Source organism: Narcine bancroftii, chromosome 1 (genome assembly GCF_036971445.1).
Source record: "Narcine bancroftii isolate sNarBan1 chromosome 1, sNarBan1.hap1, whole genome shotgun sequence".
Taxonomy (NCBI): Eukaryota; Metazoa; Chordata; class Chondrichthyes; order Torpediniformes; family Narcinidae; genus Narcine; species Narcine bancroftii.
The window spans coordinates 18867595-18884295 of NC_091469.1; the positions used below are offsets into that span (position 1 = coordinate 18867595).

Consider the following 16701-nt stretch of genomic DNA (forward strand, 5'->3'; position numbering starts at 1 on the left):
TATTGTTGATGCACACTCCATATGGACTATTGGATGGCAAATGCAGTCAAAAACAATGGAAAAGACCATTGAGAAACTACAAAGTGTGCTTACAAGTTGTGGATTATCTATAGAACTGGTTTCAGACAATGGTCCTCATTTTGAATCAGCCACTTACAAGGAGTTCCTGCAAAACAACTATGTGCTGGACATGGTGTCTGCACCCTACCATCTGAGTACTAATGGGGAAGCAGACAGCTTCACGCAGACTTTTTTAAAAGGGCGATGAAAGCAAAGAAGTCATTAAAAACATTATGGAGTAATAAAATAGCAGAATTTCTGTTATCATACTAAACAACACATGCTGGCAGATGTTTGGATGCAACTTGAGAATGTGACTTGCTGCAGGGCACCCAAACATCAGACTTTGTATTCAGTTGTAAGCCAACAAGATCTTTGGAGTTTCGAGAACAAGTATTAAGAGATTACAGGGAACATAAAGAAACAGATAAGAGGCGTGCTTCTCAAGAAATAAAGTCCATGTTGATATTTGGTACTAGTAAATGACAAGATGTGGAAACAACACCTCAACCAGTTAAGAGCAATTAAGGACCTAATTTCCATTCCAGTTTTGGATGATTCCCCCTGACATTCCACTTTTGACACAACCTGTCTATGCTGCTCCTTGGATAGCCCAAGAGCTGGCTACTGAAACACCATGATTGGTGGCTGCACAGGGGCGTGATGCCAATCAAGCACCAGGCACAGCCAGTAGTGTCAGCCAGTGAGAAGTTACCTGCTCCAGAAAAATCATACACCTGATCGGTGTTCTTCATCTCTGAGAAGATTCAAGACAGAAAGACACTCTCCAGTACATCTCAAAGACTAGGTGCAGTGACTTAAATAATGCATTTTCAAGTTAGATTGTGTGGTAGTTATAGTTACAATTATTAGTTGAAGTTATGCTTGTGTTCTCTGTAGCATTTGTATTGTTGACATATTTAAGTAAAACTTTATACTTATTTACCAGTAAGCACAAAATAATTTTTTGAGGGGGAAGTGTGTTATGGAAAAACACATGCGCATATGATGTCATAAAAGGAGTTACATTCATATTGTATGTGCAATTCGACACCAACATGATCAGAATAAAGAGCGCTTATTATTTTTCTTGTGTGAGGAGACTCTAAGAGAAATACACCACACACAGGCATGAGAAGAATGTACAAACGCCTTGCAAACAGCGCTGGATTCAAATCCAAGTCACTGGCATTATAATAGCATTGAGCTAATGGCTACATTAACCATGCCACGCACATTTTTTGTGGAAATTAGTTGCATCAGCTAAAGTGGGACAAAAAGAGTACAGTGCGTGCAACTGGTTGAAGTTCTCTACAAAAGCTCTCAGCAAAATGAAAAATCCCACTTCCATCTGAGATGAATGAAAGGATTTTGACACTTGGATGCACATGGATCTTCCAAATTCATAGAGGAACGTTTAATCATTTGACATCAATTCATTAAAGCAACCTTGGTCAAGAAACAACAAAATGTTAAGTTTTCAACTGCATTCAGATAAAAATCCAAAGTTCATGATAAATCTTCAATGAGACATCAAATAAATATCTTAAGTTTATACTATAATAGATAAAAATAGAAGCCATAACAGCAATTTCACCCTTCAACCATTATATTAGAAGTTACTTACCTTAAATTTTAGTGAAATTATTGAATTTACACAGCATATATTAGTAGGATAAATCTGCACTGAATGCATTCTACTACACTGCCATGATCTCCTCAGGTGTGGCATTATGTTTCTGATGATGGTGTGGAGTAGCATTAAATCATAATTAGTTGAAAGATGTTATCTTGGATTAAGTATATGCAGAACATTATTTTGATAGAATGAGGTCAATGTATTTTGATATATTTTTGATCCATTATAAAATGAATCAAATTACATCCAGAAAAGCTCAGGCCTGAATAATTAGTTTTATATCTTCTTATGGATGTTGCAAGACCTGTTAAGTTTCTCCAGCATTTTTCTGTTTTTATTATATTCAGAACAGGTAAGCTTTTAATTCAAACATCTTGATATTGTTTTTATTTTTTTAAATTTTTCACACTATGAACCATATTAACCAAAATATACACATGCACAATGTCATTTTCTTGAATATATAGTGTCATTTTCTCCCCTTTTCCCCCTCCCTACCCACTAAACATTCAACATATACAATAAACCTATTAAACAATGTCATCACACAATGAAAATAAACAAGAAAATTGTGTCACCTACGTTTACACACTGGGTCAGTTCATTTCGTCGTTCTGTCATTTTAGGGGGTGGAGGTCCGCGGTAGGCCCTCTGTTGTGTTTCATGTACGGTTCCCAAATTTGTTCAAATACTGTGACTTTATTTTTTTTATTATGTTATTTTTTTTCCAATGGGATACATTTATTCATTTCTATGTACCATTGCTGTACTCTCAGGCTCTCTTCTGATTTCCAGGTTGACATTATTACATTTTTTTGCTACAGCTAAGGCTATCATAATAAATCTTTTTTTGTGCTTCATCCAAATTGAGGCTAGTTCTTTACTTGTATTACTTAGAAGAAAGATCTCTGGATTTTTTGGTATGTTGCTTTTTGTGATTTTATTTAATACCTGATTTAGATCTTCCCAAAACTTTTTCACTATCTCACATGCCCAAATTGCATGTATTATTGTTCCCGTTTCCTCCTTACAGCGAAAACATCTATCTGATACTGTTGGGTACAATTTATTTAACTTTTGGGGCATGGTATAGAGCCTGTGAAACCAATTATATTGTATCATGCATAACCTCATGTTTATTGTATTTCTCATAGTTCCGGAGCATAGCTTTTCTCATTTTTATTTATCTTTGTTTAGATCTTGTTCCCACTTTTGTTTGGGTTTACAGCTTATTTCATCGTTCTCTTTCTCTTGCATCTTGATGTACATGTTTGTTATAAATCTTTTAATTATCATTGTGTCTGTAATCACATATTCAAAGCTGCTTCCTCTGGTAACTTCAGCCTGCTTCCCAATTTGTCCTTTAAGTAGGTTTTCAGTTGGTGGTATGCAAACATGAGTTATACCATATTTGTACTTAATTTGTTCAAAAGATAATAAATTGTTTCCCAAAAAAACAATTTTCTATTCTTTTGATCCCTTTTCTCCCTTTCTCTAAAGGAAAGGTTATCCATTGTGAAAGGGATTAGTTGATTTTGCATCAATAATGATTTTGGTAGTTGGTAACTTGTTTTTTTTTCCTTTCTGTGTGAATCTTCCAAATGTTGAGCAGATGGTACAGCACTGGTGAACTTCTATGTTGCACCAGTTTCTCATCCCACTTATAAAGTATATGTTCTGGTACCTTCTCCCCTATTTTATCTAGCTCTATCCTGGTCCAATCTGGTTTTTCCCTTGTTTGATAAAAATCTGATAGATATCTTAATTGTGCTGCTCTATAATAATTCTTAAAATTTGGTAGTTGTAAGCCCCCTTGTTTGTACCATTCTGTTAATTTATCTAGCACTATCCTCGGTTCCCCACTCCCCCCCCCCAAGTTTCCATAAGAATTTCCTTATTATTTTCTTTAGCTCATTGAAAAATTTATCTGTTAAGGGAATTGGTAATGATTGAAATAGGTATTGTATCCTTGGGAATATCTCGTTTTAATGCAATTTACCCTTCCTATCAGTGTTGGTGGTAAATCTTTCCAATGTTCTAAGTCATCTTGTAATTTCTTCATTAATGGCTGATAATTTAATTTGTATAGATGGCCTAGATTATTATCTAGTCTAATACCTAGGTATCTGATTGCTTGTGTTTTCCATTTAAATGGTGATTCTTTCTTAAACTTTGTGAAATCCGCATTATTCATTGGCATCACTTCACTTTTATTTGCGTTGATCTTGTACCCTAATACTTCTCCATATTCCTTCAATTTCTTATGCAATTCTTTTATTGATAATTCTGGCTCTGTTAAGTATACTATGACATCATCTGCAAATAGACTGATTTTATATTCCTTCACTTTTATTTTTATTTTCTGTTCTTATCAGTTCTGCCAATGGTTCAAAGCTAAAGCGAACAGTCAGGGAGATAGTGGACCTGCTTAATTTAAATTGGTTCGATCATATATCCATTTACTGTCATCTTCACTTATATAATGCTTTAATCCAATTAATATATTTCTCTGGTAGATTGAACCTCTGTAGTACTTTGAATAAATAATTCCATTCTACCCTGTCAAAGGCTTTCTCTGCGTCTAAAGCAACTTCCATTGTTGGCATCTTATTTCCTTGTACTGCATGGATTAAGTTAATGAACTTACAGATATTGTCCATTGTTCATCTTTTCTTAATAAATCCAGTTTGATCTAGTTTTACTATTTTTGGTACACAGTTGGCCAATCTGTTTGCTAATAGTTTTGCTATTATCTTATAATCTGAGTTAAGTAGAGATATTGGTCTATATGATGCTGGTGTTAGTGGATCTTTCCCCGTCTTTGGTATTAATGTAATTATTGCTGTTTTACATGAATCTGGCATGTTTTGTGTTTCTTCAGTCTGGTTCATTACTTCCAGGAGAGGAGGAATTAATAAGTCTTTAAATGTTTTATAGAATTCTATTGGGAGTTAGTCCTCTCCAGGCATTTTATTGTTCGGTAGCTTTTTTAATATATCCTGTATTTCCTCTATTTCAAATGGTTTTATCAATTTGTTTTGCTCCTCTTCTTGCAATTTCAGTACTTCAATTTTAGCTAGAAACTCATCTCTTTTGTCTTCTTTCCCTTTGTTCTCAGTTTGGTATAATTGTTCGTAGAAATCCTTGAAGTTTTCATTGATCTCTGTTGGGTTATATGTAATTTGTTTGTCCTTTTTCTTTGATGCCAATACCGTTCTTTTAGCTTGTTCTGTTTTAAGCTGCCAAGCTAGTATTTTCTGTTTTTTTTCTCCTAGCTCATAATACTTCTACTTTGTCTTCATTAAGTTCTTCTCCACCTTGTACGTTTGTAGTGTTTCGTATTTTATTTTTTTTGTCTGCCAATTCTCTTTTTGTTGTATCTTCCCTTGTTGCTAGTTATTTTCCTTTCCAGCTGGAAAGGGAAATAGTAAGTACAAATAGTAGGATGAACTAAGTCTTAGTTACATAACTTATTATCTGTTTTGCTGCCAAAACATTGTTAATGTTTTAATGTTAATATTGTTAATGCAAATATTTTGTTTCAATTTTCTTCCAAACAAAGCATTTTTATTGCCAACTATTTTGTCTTGTATTAAAAATGCATTGGATATAATACGAATGCCGTTGAAATGTTGTCATTGATTGGACTGTGTCACTCTGTCTTACGTGAAATGAAAGCTAAACCTTTGCATTCAGGATGGTGCTGAGCGTGTGTCCATGCATGTTGAATGTTTAACATTCTCCAGATATGCTCCTGGTCACTGCTAGTTGGTGTTTTTTTTTCCCAGCCTTCAGCCTAGATTGTAACTGAACAAGAAAGGGAATAGTTCTGTTTATAGGGTAACAAGATTTTAATCTATTTTAATAACCATACAATCTCACATTGTTCCTTTAAAATAGAAATAACTTTTCACCATGCATTCAAATATATTTTTCTGTTTTCATTTTAGAAACCTCACTCTAATGGAGTTTCAAATTCCAGAATGTATTTTCTGTTACATAAATCAGCATTAACTTCCTTCAATTGAATCTCAATTTGCAGTGCATATCTGCCAATTCAGACCATATTCTGGATCCCTGATTTACAATAATGTGATTCTGGTGTATTTAACTTGAAATAATTGTCCGGTCAAAAATTTTCTTCCATAAGATTTGTTTCAGTTTTTATTAGTGGTGTCTGTGGAATACTTAAGAAAAGATCACATCTGATGCTGCAACATGTATAATTCACAGCACCTTGCTCATAAAGGAAAAGTTGTGTGAAGCAGGAAGACAGATTAATGGTTGATATTACCATCAGTGTGGGAAGAGACCCTCTGTAAGCAAGGCCATTTTCTTTGAAAATAAAGCTCTGTAGAAGGAAATTGACAACGCTACAAAACTCCATTTAGTCATGGAAACAGGCCATTCAGGCCAACTTGTCCATACTGTCATTCTGCGCTCCTCTCAGGGCTTGAAATTGGCACATATCCCTCTAAATCTTTTCTATCCATGTATCTGCCCAAATATATTTCAATGTCATAATTATACTTGCATCTGCAGCCTCCTCTGGTAGTTTCTGCTATATATGCTCCTCCCACTGTGTGAAAAACTTGTCTCTCACTTCCCCTTTGTGGTGGAAAGTTGTGAATATTAGACCATAAGAATATTAATTACAGTAGAATTGCCATTATCCAGACTTCAAACAACTGGGCAAATAATTGAGGAAATAAATAAATAGATTTCAAGTAAACAAGACTGTGTAGATGGACCCTGTTGGGGAGTGCTGAGATTTTGTTGGACACATGTAGGTTTGCATTGGAGGCAAGCCGGATTGTCAGTGCAAGGAAGGTGCACAGAGGGCCTGACCGGGACACTTGCTTGGAGGTGAGTCGGGCTGCCGGCCCAAGGAAGGTACTCGCGTAAAAGTAAATGTTCTCTGAAGCAACACACAGCCACTTGAAGATGTGAGCAAATATTCAGACAACTGAACACCCTGGGTTGCCCTGCCCACCACAGCTGTTTGAATAAAGTTTAAATAGCAGAGTGTTGGAATGAAATGGTAGTGTCCAGGATGAAGAGCTAGCTGATGCTGCTGGGGGTGACTCTCCCAAAGTGTCTCCCTATCTCTGTCTAGTAAGAATCTTATTAGAATTAGACTCTATCTGTAAACTTGAGGGAGGGGGTTAATTATGATAATGGCACTGTTAATGTAGCAGTTAGCAAACATTGTTACAGTACCAGCGATCAGAGTTTAAATTTTGTATGGTACAGGAATTACCTCATTAAAGTGAACTTTACATAACTGAAGATTGCAATACTGTTTTTTGTTCAAATTACTTTACAGTTTTCACTGTCTTTTAAATGGTTTCTTAATGCAGGTACAGTATATTAGTTAGGCATTGGAAGAGTTAGTCTCAGAAAACCAGAAAAATTTGCATAACTGAGGTCACCAAGAGTATCAACTTCCTTGAAGTGCACCTGGCAAAAAATCTCACCTGGTCCTTTAACACCAGCTCCATTTCCAAGAAAGCCCAGCAGCGCCTCTATTTCCTGCGAAGGCTGAGGTAAGTCCATCTCCCACCCTCCATCCTCACTACATTCTACAGGGTATGTATTGAGAGCATCCTGTGCTACTGTGTCACCATCTGGTTTGGAAGCTGTTCCACCTCAGACTGCAAGATCCTGCAGAGGATTGTGAAATCAGCATAAAAGATCATTGGGGAATCTCTTCCTAGCATCAGGGACATTTACTACACTCGATGCAGGTCAAAAGCAATAAACATTGTGAAAGGCTCCACACATCCTGCATTTAAACTGTTCTGCCAGCTGACTAGAGGCCCTTATGTCCAGAGTGGGAAACAGCTTTTTCCCTCAAGCCATCAGGGTTCTGAATTGCCACTGCAGATGTAGATAGTGTACTATGGACATTCAGTGTAAACATCTTAATATCTTAAATTTTAATGTTAACTTTTTATCCTAACTTGTATCTTTGTAAATATGCTCTGTGGTCCTGGACAAAGGCTATCACATATTTACTGTGTGAGCATGGTATGAATGATAAATAAAGTTGACTTGATCTTCGATCCCCGTAGGTGCCAGATAATGGGGGTTCCTCTGTACCTCTATTCCTTGAACACTGACTGTAAGACATTGTTATTTAATCAATCAAAACTGACATGGTTTCCCATTTGCTGACATCTTTTTGCATTCCCTTTGCTGTGCCCTCAGTCCTGATGAGGGGGTATCGGTCCAAAAAAATACCATGAATGCTGCCTGATCTGTTGAGTTTCTCCAGCATTTTCTGAGGCCCCACTTTTCTAGCACCTGTAATCTTTCTTGTTGCCACTGTGCTTTTGTTTTTTTACTGTGGCATTTCCTTGCTCTTTCTGACAAAAATGTACCAATTGACTTACGTTTCACATATATTTTGCTCTTCTATTTTCTCCATAAGCCTTTTTGTAGTCTTCCCTACAACTAGACATCCCTGTTCCAAGGTTACACTTCTGTGCTCTCTCAATACAATTCCATACAGGTCATTGGAGGGAATTGGGAATAATTATGATTGGTTGGAATTCTTTCTCCTGCCTCCTACTAATTATCTACTGTTTATTTAGAGCCTATACTGTACTTACAGGGCCATCACTACATAACGCAGCATGCTGGAGAATTTTGGCTGCCTACATTTCACAAGATAATCTGTCACCCAGCTGTTCCACCTGCAACAGAGCAACATACAGATCAAAAATGGCTTAATATTTACAGAATTGTTACAATATAGAAAAAAAAGCCATTTGACACATCTAAAACATATTGGGTTTTTCTGAGAGAATTCCTATACTGCCAATGTTTGAGTACTTCCCTCAAATTCCTGCATTTTTTTTCTCTCAATTCTTTTTTTTCCAAATGACTGAATCTCACTCATTGTGCTTTCTGGCGGAGAACTTCAAGATCGTTTAATTTTACTTCTGACTATACATATATGCTTCACATTATATTTTACTTGCTTCACTCCTGATCCTTCCATTTATCATCTTAGACTTGAGGATCACAAATATTCCTCCAACAGATACAACCTCTCTTCATTCACTTTGTCGAACCTGTGGCTTTAGCAAGGCCTTTAATGAGACCTTTTGCCCTGGATCCCACATGATATGACTTCCAGTAAAATAACCATCCAGAAAGTCAGATCAGAAGGAGCCCAGGATGAGCTGTCCACGTGGATACAGAATTGGCATGGTGGTAGGAAATGAAAGTGGGTAGAAGTAGGGGCAATTGTAATGACATTTAGATGGGCACCTGGATAGGAAAAGTTTAGAGGGAATGGGCTGAACACAGACAAATGGGACCAGTTTAGAATGCATGGAGAATTAAAACCAAAGGGGTGGTTTCTGTGATGTATATCTCTATGGCCATATGAACACTTCCATTAAATCCCCTCTCAATTTTATTTCTCTTAAGAAAATGAAATCAAACTATAGTGTACTTAGATTTATGACAATAAATTCTCATTCATGTCAAGAACATTTTAATTAAGGTCCATTATCCATGACACAAATTTAAATTGGAAAGGGCCTTCTCCAATTTAATAGCTAGCACAAAATCAAGGCTTATTACGTTTCCTCCTTGATATATGTGAGCAGTTGAGTAAAATCTAAATTGGTGACAAATGTGAAAACTTAATTGTATTGTCATCAAAAAAAAGTCAAGGTCTGGCATAAATTACATGTTCTATAAGTGATGTATAATTACAATCTCTTTATAAATAGACTTCACACAAGTATTGTTTCATGGCCAGCTTACAATTCTTAAATATGCAGATAGGTTTTCTGTGTGAAGTACAAAGAATTGCTTTCCATTGAAAATACTAAGTCCTGTTGTTCAGTGATACTTTCTAACTGTATTGTTGCTAAATGTCCCCCTCACCTCACACAAGTTTTTTTTAACCATCTGGATAGAAGTAGATAAATGTTCTTTAGGCTAATTTCTTGGGTGTGATAACCAGACCTATTTTCCATCAGTGTCTTGTTGTTCAAGTCACTAAAATGTAACATAAATTTCAATTACATAATGTCACATCCAAAGTGAGGTGAAGGAGGAATGATATGTTACTCAACAAGATACTATACTCGGTAAAGATTGTAAGAGATTATTCCAAAATACCTTTGAAGAATAAAATGGTCTGGTGTATAGACTAAAGCTGAGATTGTTGCCCTCCAATTAATAAAAGAATGAGTGGTAATTTGATGAAATGTTTCAAATCTATTAAGACTAAAAGTAAATAAATAAGAATTCCTCGCTAGCCTAACACCCACTCTGCAACTACAAACCAATGGGAGCTGTCTTTAATTTGTGCTCTGGAACAAAACTAACAGCTACAGTTCAGGTATTTCAACAATATCTTCCTTCAATCTATTGGCTTCTAGTCCTGTGGAAGACACAATGTAAAGAATGCAGCAAATAATGGAAAGCTAATTTAAAGAAGCTCTTTTCAAAAGGTGGTTAATTTCTAGATTTTCTTTTCTATATTGCCTTTGCATCAGATTACCAATTTTCTAAAAGTTTGTGGAGTACTTGACTGAGATTTTCTGCAGTATGATGACAAATACACTCCCCATAAAAAGAAATCACGGGTATTATTAGTAGGTACATCTGGTGCACAGGTTAATTAGTAATCTAAAGAACAATGGAAAGGTGGGGAAGTTGCAGAGGACAAGTTAGTGCAGAAGCACAAGGAAAATATGGCAAGGTTTAAATCACTTGCAATAGATTTCTCTTGGATAGTTGGTGAATGATAACCATGGGTTCAACATAAAACATCGGGAGAGAGGGAGAGAGAAATAATATGATTGAATTTCACATTCAGTTTGAAGAAGAGAAATGGATCCAAAACAAATATTTTAAATTGAAATAGCAATTATAGCTAAAGCGAGGTGGCAAATTACATCAAGAAATCAGATAGTTGAGATGCAATAGTGAACATTTTAAGGGTACGCACAGAATAAATGCAGATCATTGTAAAGAGAACCTCCAAGGACCCATCATGTATTGTTAAGCTTAAAAGTTAACAATGGTATCCAACTTCGTATAATTTAGCAACTATGGATGTCAGGCCAGAAGATTGAATAGAATAAGAACAATAGCAAAGAGTGAAGGAAAAACTAGAGTTTGAGAGAAAGTTAGTCAGAAAGGTTGATGAGATTGTTGGCACAGCTAGTGCATCTGTGGCCCCACAGCTCCAGTGACCTAGATTCAATTCTGGCCTCCTGTGTTTACTTGTGTGGAGTTTGTGTTTTCTCTGTAACTGCATGTGTTTCCTTTAAGTTACCTCGTTTCCACCCACATCCCAAAGACTTGCATGTAGGCAGGTATCCTGGTCACTGTAAATTGTCCCCAGTGTGGAAGTGAAGTGACTGACAGAATCTTTGGGATGTTGATGGGAATGTGGGGAGAATAAAATAGGATAAGAGAAGGATTAGCATGAATAGTTAGCAAGAGCTCATTTCCAGGGCTGTGGAATTCTATGTCAATGAAACAGTTGAAATTTCTTTAGAGTTCAAGAGTTAATATGGTGAAAGTTCACCTGAGCAATTAATAACAGAAATTGAAGAGATTGCAGATAAATTAAATGCACATTTTCCATTAATCTTGACTATGGTGGGTACAATAACATTCCAGAAACTGGAGTAAGCAGGGAATTGGAAGGGGAGTGAACTGAGGCAAACTCACCAGGGGAATAGTGCTGAGCAGATATTTGGAGCTGTGAGCTGACAAGTCTCCAGGTCCTGATGGATTTCCCCTTTTACTTAAAAGAAGCAGCAGGTGAAACAGTTGATGTACTGAGTTTAATTTTCCAAAATTTCCTAGTTTTGGGGGAAGTTTCCAATTGGGTTGTAAAATAACAAATCTAACTTTTATTCAAATAGAGAGATAGAAAGCAGGAAAATATCCCAATACCTGTCACCTTAACAAGAAATTTAATAAATTTCAAATTAATCAGGCAAACTCGATGTGACTTTAGAGTCAGTGTCATTCAGCAGGCTGTTTGGCCCATCATATCCATGCCAGCAATAAAGTAACTATCCATTTTTGTTGCTAATTTCTGAGCATGGACTGTGATTTCTCTGCTCATCCAATTACTTCGATATTGTGAAAGAAGTTCCATCCACCATCACATCAGGCAATCTGTTCCAGATTTCACTCATCCTTTGGGTGAATAAGTTCTTCCTCAAATTATTTTGAACCTTCAACTCTCTCTCTCTCTCTCTCTCTCTCTCTCTCTCTCTCTCTCTCTCTCTAAATATAACCACCTCCATGAAGGAATTTCTTTATTCTCTCTCAATCCTCTGTTTCTTATAACTTTGCATGCCTCAATCAGGTCCTCCAATGCCTTACACCATTCCAAAGAAAACAAAGCCCGTCTCTCCTCTTAGCTGTATTGTTCTATCCCTTGCAACATCCTAGGGAATCTCTTCTGATTCCTCTACAGTATCTTTACATTTGTGTAGCCATGAGAACTGCATGCAGTATTTAAGATTGAATATTGCATTCTGCATTCAATGTCTAATTGAATACCAAGAGGTATTGATAGGATAAATGAGTGGAATAACTTGGGTAAATGTTTCTCATAAGGGATTCCAGAACAAGAGGGCACATCCTCGGGAGGGGGTGGGGGGCGGGGGGGAAGGTGTCAATTTAAAACAGAGATGGAGAGAAATCACTTTAGTCAGAGGATTGTGAGTCTATGAAACTTGTTGCCACAAGTGGCTGTGGAAGTGAGGTCATTGGGTGTCTTTAAGACCAAGATTGGCGGGTTTGTCAGGGCATTAAGGGTTACGGGGAGAAAGCCGGGAAGTGGGAGGATGCATCAGCTAGTGATTAGAATGGAGCAGACTCGATGGGTCAATGGACTACATCTACTCTTGTATCTTGTGAAATGAACTATATTGTGGGAAAATGTCTTTTGGCAAGATATTTTTTAAATGTTTATATAAATGAGAGACTGCTGAGAAAACACAAGGATTTGGATGCCCTAATACATGATTCACTTCTGCATTAACCTGTTACTTTGTCATAAATTATTCTCTTCTTATTACAGAGAGTCACAGTTCGACAGTAGAAACAGGCCTTCCAAGACAACTTGTCCATGCTGGACTAGGTGCCTTACTGAATTAGTCCCAATGTCTGTAATTGGCCAATATCTCTCCAAACCTTTGCTTGCCATGAACCTTTCTGGATGTTCTTTCAATGTTGTAATTGTACCTCCCTCTCTCACTTCTAGCAGCTTGTTTCATACACCTACTGTGCTCTGTGTGGAAAAACTTGCTCCTTAGGATCATTTTAAATTGTTCTGCTCTCACTTTAAACCTTTGCCTTCTCGTCTTAACTCTCTTATCGTGGGAAAATGACTGTGACTAAATACATTATCTAAGACCATCATGAATTTGTAAATCTCCATAAGGTCATTCCTCAGCCTCCCACAAACTAGAAAAACAGTCCAGCCTATCCAGTTTCTCTTTAAAACTCAAGCCCTCCAGTCGTGGCAACATTTGAATGAGTCTTTTAAGGTTTCTCTCGTTTAATTACATCCAAGTTATAATATACACCTGAACTACACACAATATTCTGGTTGTATCACTAATGTCTTGTTCAGCTGTAACATGTTGCAGCTCTTGTATTCAATGGTCTGTCCACTGAAGGTAAAGGTATAACAAGCCTTTTCACCATTTGCTTTCCTGTGTTAATCAAAAAGTGGATACATTTCTACACTGCACAGCAGTATGCCTTTAGTTTTACAAGAAACCTTTGTAATTTTTAAATCCCAAAGTTTTCTTCACCATCCATTATTTTCTTTCATCTTTACTAGTTTTCTTTGCAGACATCCTCGACTTGATCTCCTCTACCTCACAGCTCAATAAGTCTCAACACACCCTTCACCCTTTGTTATGTCTCCATGAGAGCCAAGACTCTCCTCAGTGATATATCTTGTTCTTTAATTATTGTTTACATCTCATTCTGTCAAACGCTTTTGTTGTTTTCATTTTTTTGTGCATGATCACAGAGAAAGCCTCCTGAGAATGCATCTCGTCTCAAAGGGATAGAGTTATTACAAGATTAATGTGGAATTCAAAGTTAGAATTGGATTCAGAGCTGTTTATTTGGAGAGATAGGTATTTTCATTGGCTATTTTCAATATCCTTAATACAGATAGTACTGAATTACACTTCTGGCCATGAACAATGTCTGGTTTGATACAGTGCAGGTCAACTCCTTGCCTACACACACATACACACATACTAGTACATTCTCAAATAATCATTGCTAAGGAAAGCAGTGAAATAGTTGCTAGATTTTGACTATCCCCAGTGTTAGATGATAACTTTTCAAAAGTAAACCAAATGTGCAAATGAATTGCATGACAATGAAAATCATGTTGAAAACCGGTGATGATACATTTCTAATTGATCTTATTCATGCATCGAGTGGTGGGAGTGTGGAACCTGAAATGGTAAATTTCGGCTCCATTTAAGAACAAGTACATGTCTGGGAGGGGTATGAAGAGATTTGGTCTGGGTGCAGGTCCTCGTGATTGGCAGAAAAATGGATTGGCCCAGATTAGAAGGACTGAAGGGCCTGTTTCTGTGCTGTAATGTTCTATGGTTTTATGAATACATTTCTAAATTTGGAAAGGAGTGGATAGAATTGGTAGATCTTTGAGATTAACAGCAATTCCATTTACCACCATAATCCCTCAGAGAAACAATAAAACTAATGTTTTGTAAAAACAAAGTTTTAGCATACCTCTTAGGCAGTTGGAATTTTGTGTGGGGTCAGGTCAATGATATTATCACCTCAATTCATTTGGGTCCTAAAGTAGTTCAGAGGTCATATAGCACTGGCACGAAACTACTGCTTTACCAGAGATTTGAAAAGAATCCTTACCAGAAATTGCTCTGGGCTTCAGTTATCCAATCTAGCAAAGGAATTGGCTTTTGTTTTTTTTTCCTCTCTGGGCTTACATATCCCTAGAAAATTTTGAAAATTCTATTCAAGGTATTAAAGTAAATGAGAAATAATTACTTTTCAAAAGTACATTGTTTTAAATCATTTATTGCATGATAAATAAATGAATGTATTTGATAGTTTTTGTGTATTTTGTTGTGTCCTTACATAGTGAAATTCTCCAAGTAAATATACATAGAGTGATGTGTTCTAATATTTAAACTCTTACATTAATAATTAAGAAATGCCAGTTTCCCACAACATCTCATGATTTAGAATTGGCACCAGAAATGGTGATCACAATAGAACACTGTAAAACCCAGTTGAAGTGGCAGTGTCTATAGGTATGGAAACCTTCTCTTCTCATGATGTCTGGTGATGCCAGTGTATTTCAGAGAGGTCCATAAATAGGAAAGTGCTAGAAGTGTATGGGCTACATGTAGGCAAATCAAACTATCTTAAATGAGCAACTTTGTTGGGAGGGACAAGTTGGGCTGATTCTGTGCTGTATGACTTGAAAGGCAAGATTTAGTTAAGGGCATACTTCAAAGGAAATAATTGTGAAGGTTGGCAGAATTGTAATAGACAGTATTTGGAAAATTGGTGAAAAATCCAGTATTTATTGCCCATTGTTGGCCTAAAGGGATGGTACAGGATGTGTCCATTGAATTAGTAATCATCGAACTATCTTAAATGAGCAACTTTGTTGGGAGGGACAAGTTGGGCTGATTCTGTGCTGTATGACTTGAAAGGCAAGATTTAGTTAAGGGCATACTTCAAAGGAAATAATTGTGAAGGTTGGCAGAATTGTAATAGACAGTATTTGGAATATTGGTGAAAAATCCAGTATTTATTGCCCATTGTTGGCCTAAAGGGATGGTACAGGATGTGTCCATTGAATTAGTAATCTACTCTTGTTCATTCCTAATTGGTATGTTAAGGTGCTGTGTTGTATCAAACTTTTATAATAAAAGCAGATGACTAATTCTATGGAAAGATTCTGTACCACACCCTTGAGGCCAGCACTAAGCAATAAAAAACTGGATTTTTCAATGATATTCTAAATAAATATTAAATGTATTACAACTTAACCATCCCTCACAATTGTCATTTGAAATATGTTTTAAAAATGACTAACCCCTGCCTTTCAAGCCATATCGACAGAGCTATAGACCACAGAATCAAGTCCTTCAGACTAAGTTGGCCATCTGAGCTAGTTCCATTTGCCTGTGTTTGGCCCATACACCTTCAATGCTTTCCTATCTATGGACCTGTCTGTAGCGTGAATAAAAGCTCTCACGAGTGGAGGGAGAGCCAAAGCTTTTATTAGCTTATAACTAAGGGTAGGGTCTCACAGTAGTCTTCAGAAGGGTTCTGGGTTTAGGCAGGAAACCAGGGTTATATGTGAGCAGTTGGGGGCAGAGCTGGGAGGCAGGGCCAGCCATCAGCACAACACCCTACCATTGAATCCCAGTTCACTGCACTGTCCAAATGTTTTTACCAGTGCTGCATTTGTACCTTCACACCTTTTTGCTTTCAAAACTGATTGAGGGAGTCTACTTTCTCCCGTTTACCTACCCTCCAATGAATTCCATACTACGTGAAATATTTGAAACATTGTGAAACTAGTACAAAACAAATCCTTTAGTTTAGTTCACTTTCATGGAAGATTTAATAGAGAAGAACAGAATAAATTTAAAATTCCGGTTGTAGTCCAAGATCATCTTGAAATCATAGAACTTGCAAGAACTAAATCAGAAATTATTAAAACTGGACTCTCTTGAATGGAATACAATATAAGAATCTGTAGCATTTTAAAAGCAATTGTAAAAATGATTAACTATCAAGGAGGAGTTAAACGGCACAAAATACTGAAAGCACAAAATAAAAGACGATGCTGGAAATACCAAAATTTAACCTAGAATCAGAAAAGCATTATTTGCCTGTGTGATAGTACAGACCTATCACCAATGTATATAGTTACAGTATCTAGAGTATGTAATGACTGTGCTTACAGCAAT

General features: G+C 36.6%; 1 protein-coding gene and 1 long non-coding RNA gene across 3 annotated transcripts in view; both read left to right on the forward strand.

Moving 5' to 3' along the window:
- LOC138755386 (leucine rich adaptor protein 1-like) overlaps positions 1–16701 on the forward strand; it is a 322011-nt gene that overhangs the window by 123856 nt on the left and 181454 nt on the right. The gene's annotated exons all lie outside the window — the stretch shown is intronic.
- LOC138755419 (uncharacterized) overlaps positions 1–16701 on the forward strand; it is a 63048-nt gene that overhangs the window by 35359 nt on the left and 10988 nt on the right. Inside the window, exon 4 of one of the 2 annotated variants that reach the window (XR_011352269.1) lies at positions 7060–7245. The exons of the other annotated variant lie outside the window; for it this stretch is intronic. This is a non-coding gene — a long non-coding RNA (uncharacterized lncRNA). The remainder of the gene's footprint in view (positions 1–7059; positions 7246–16701) is intronic. 2 annotated transcript variants of the gene reach the window in all.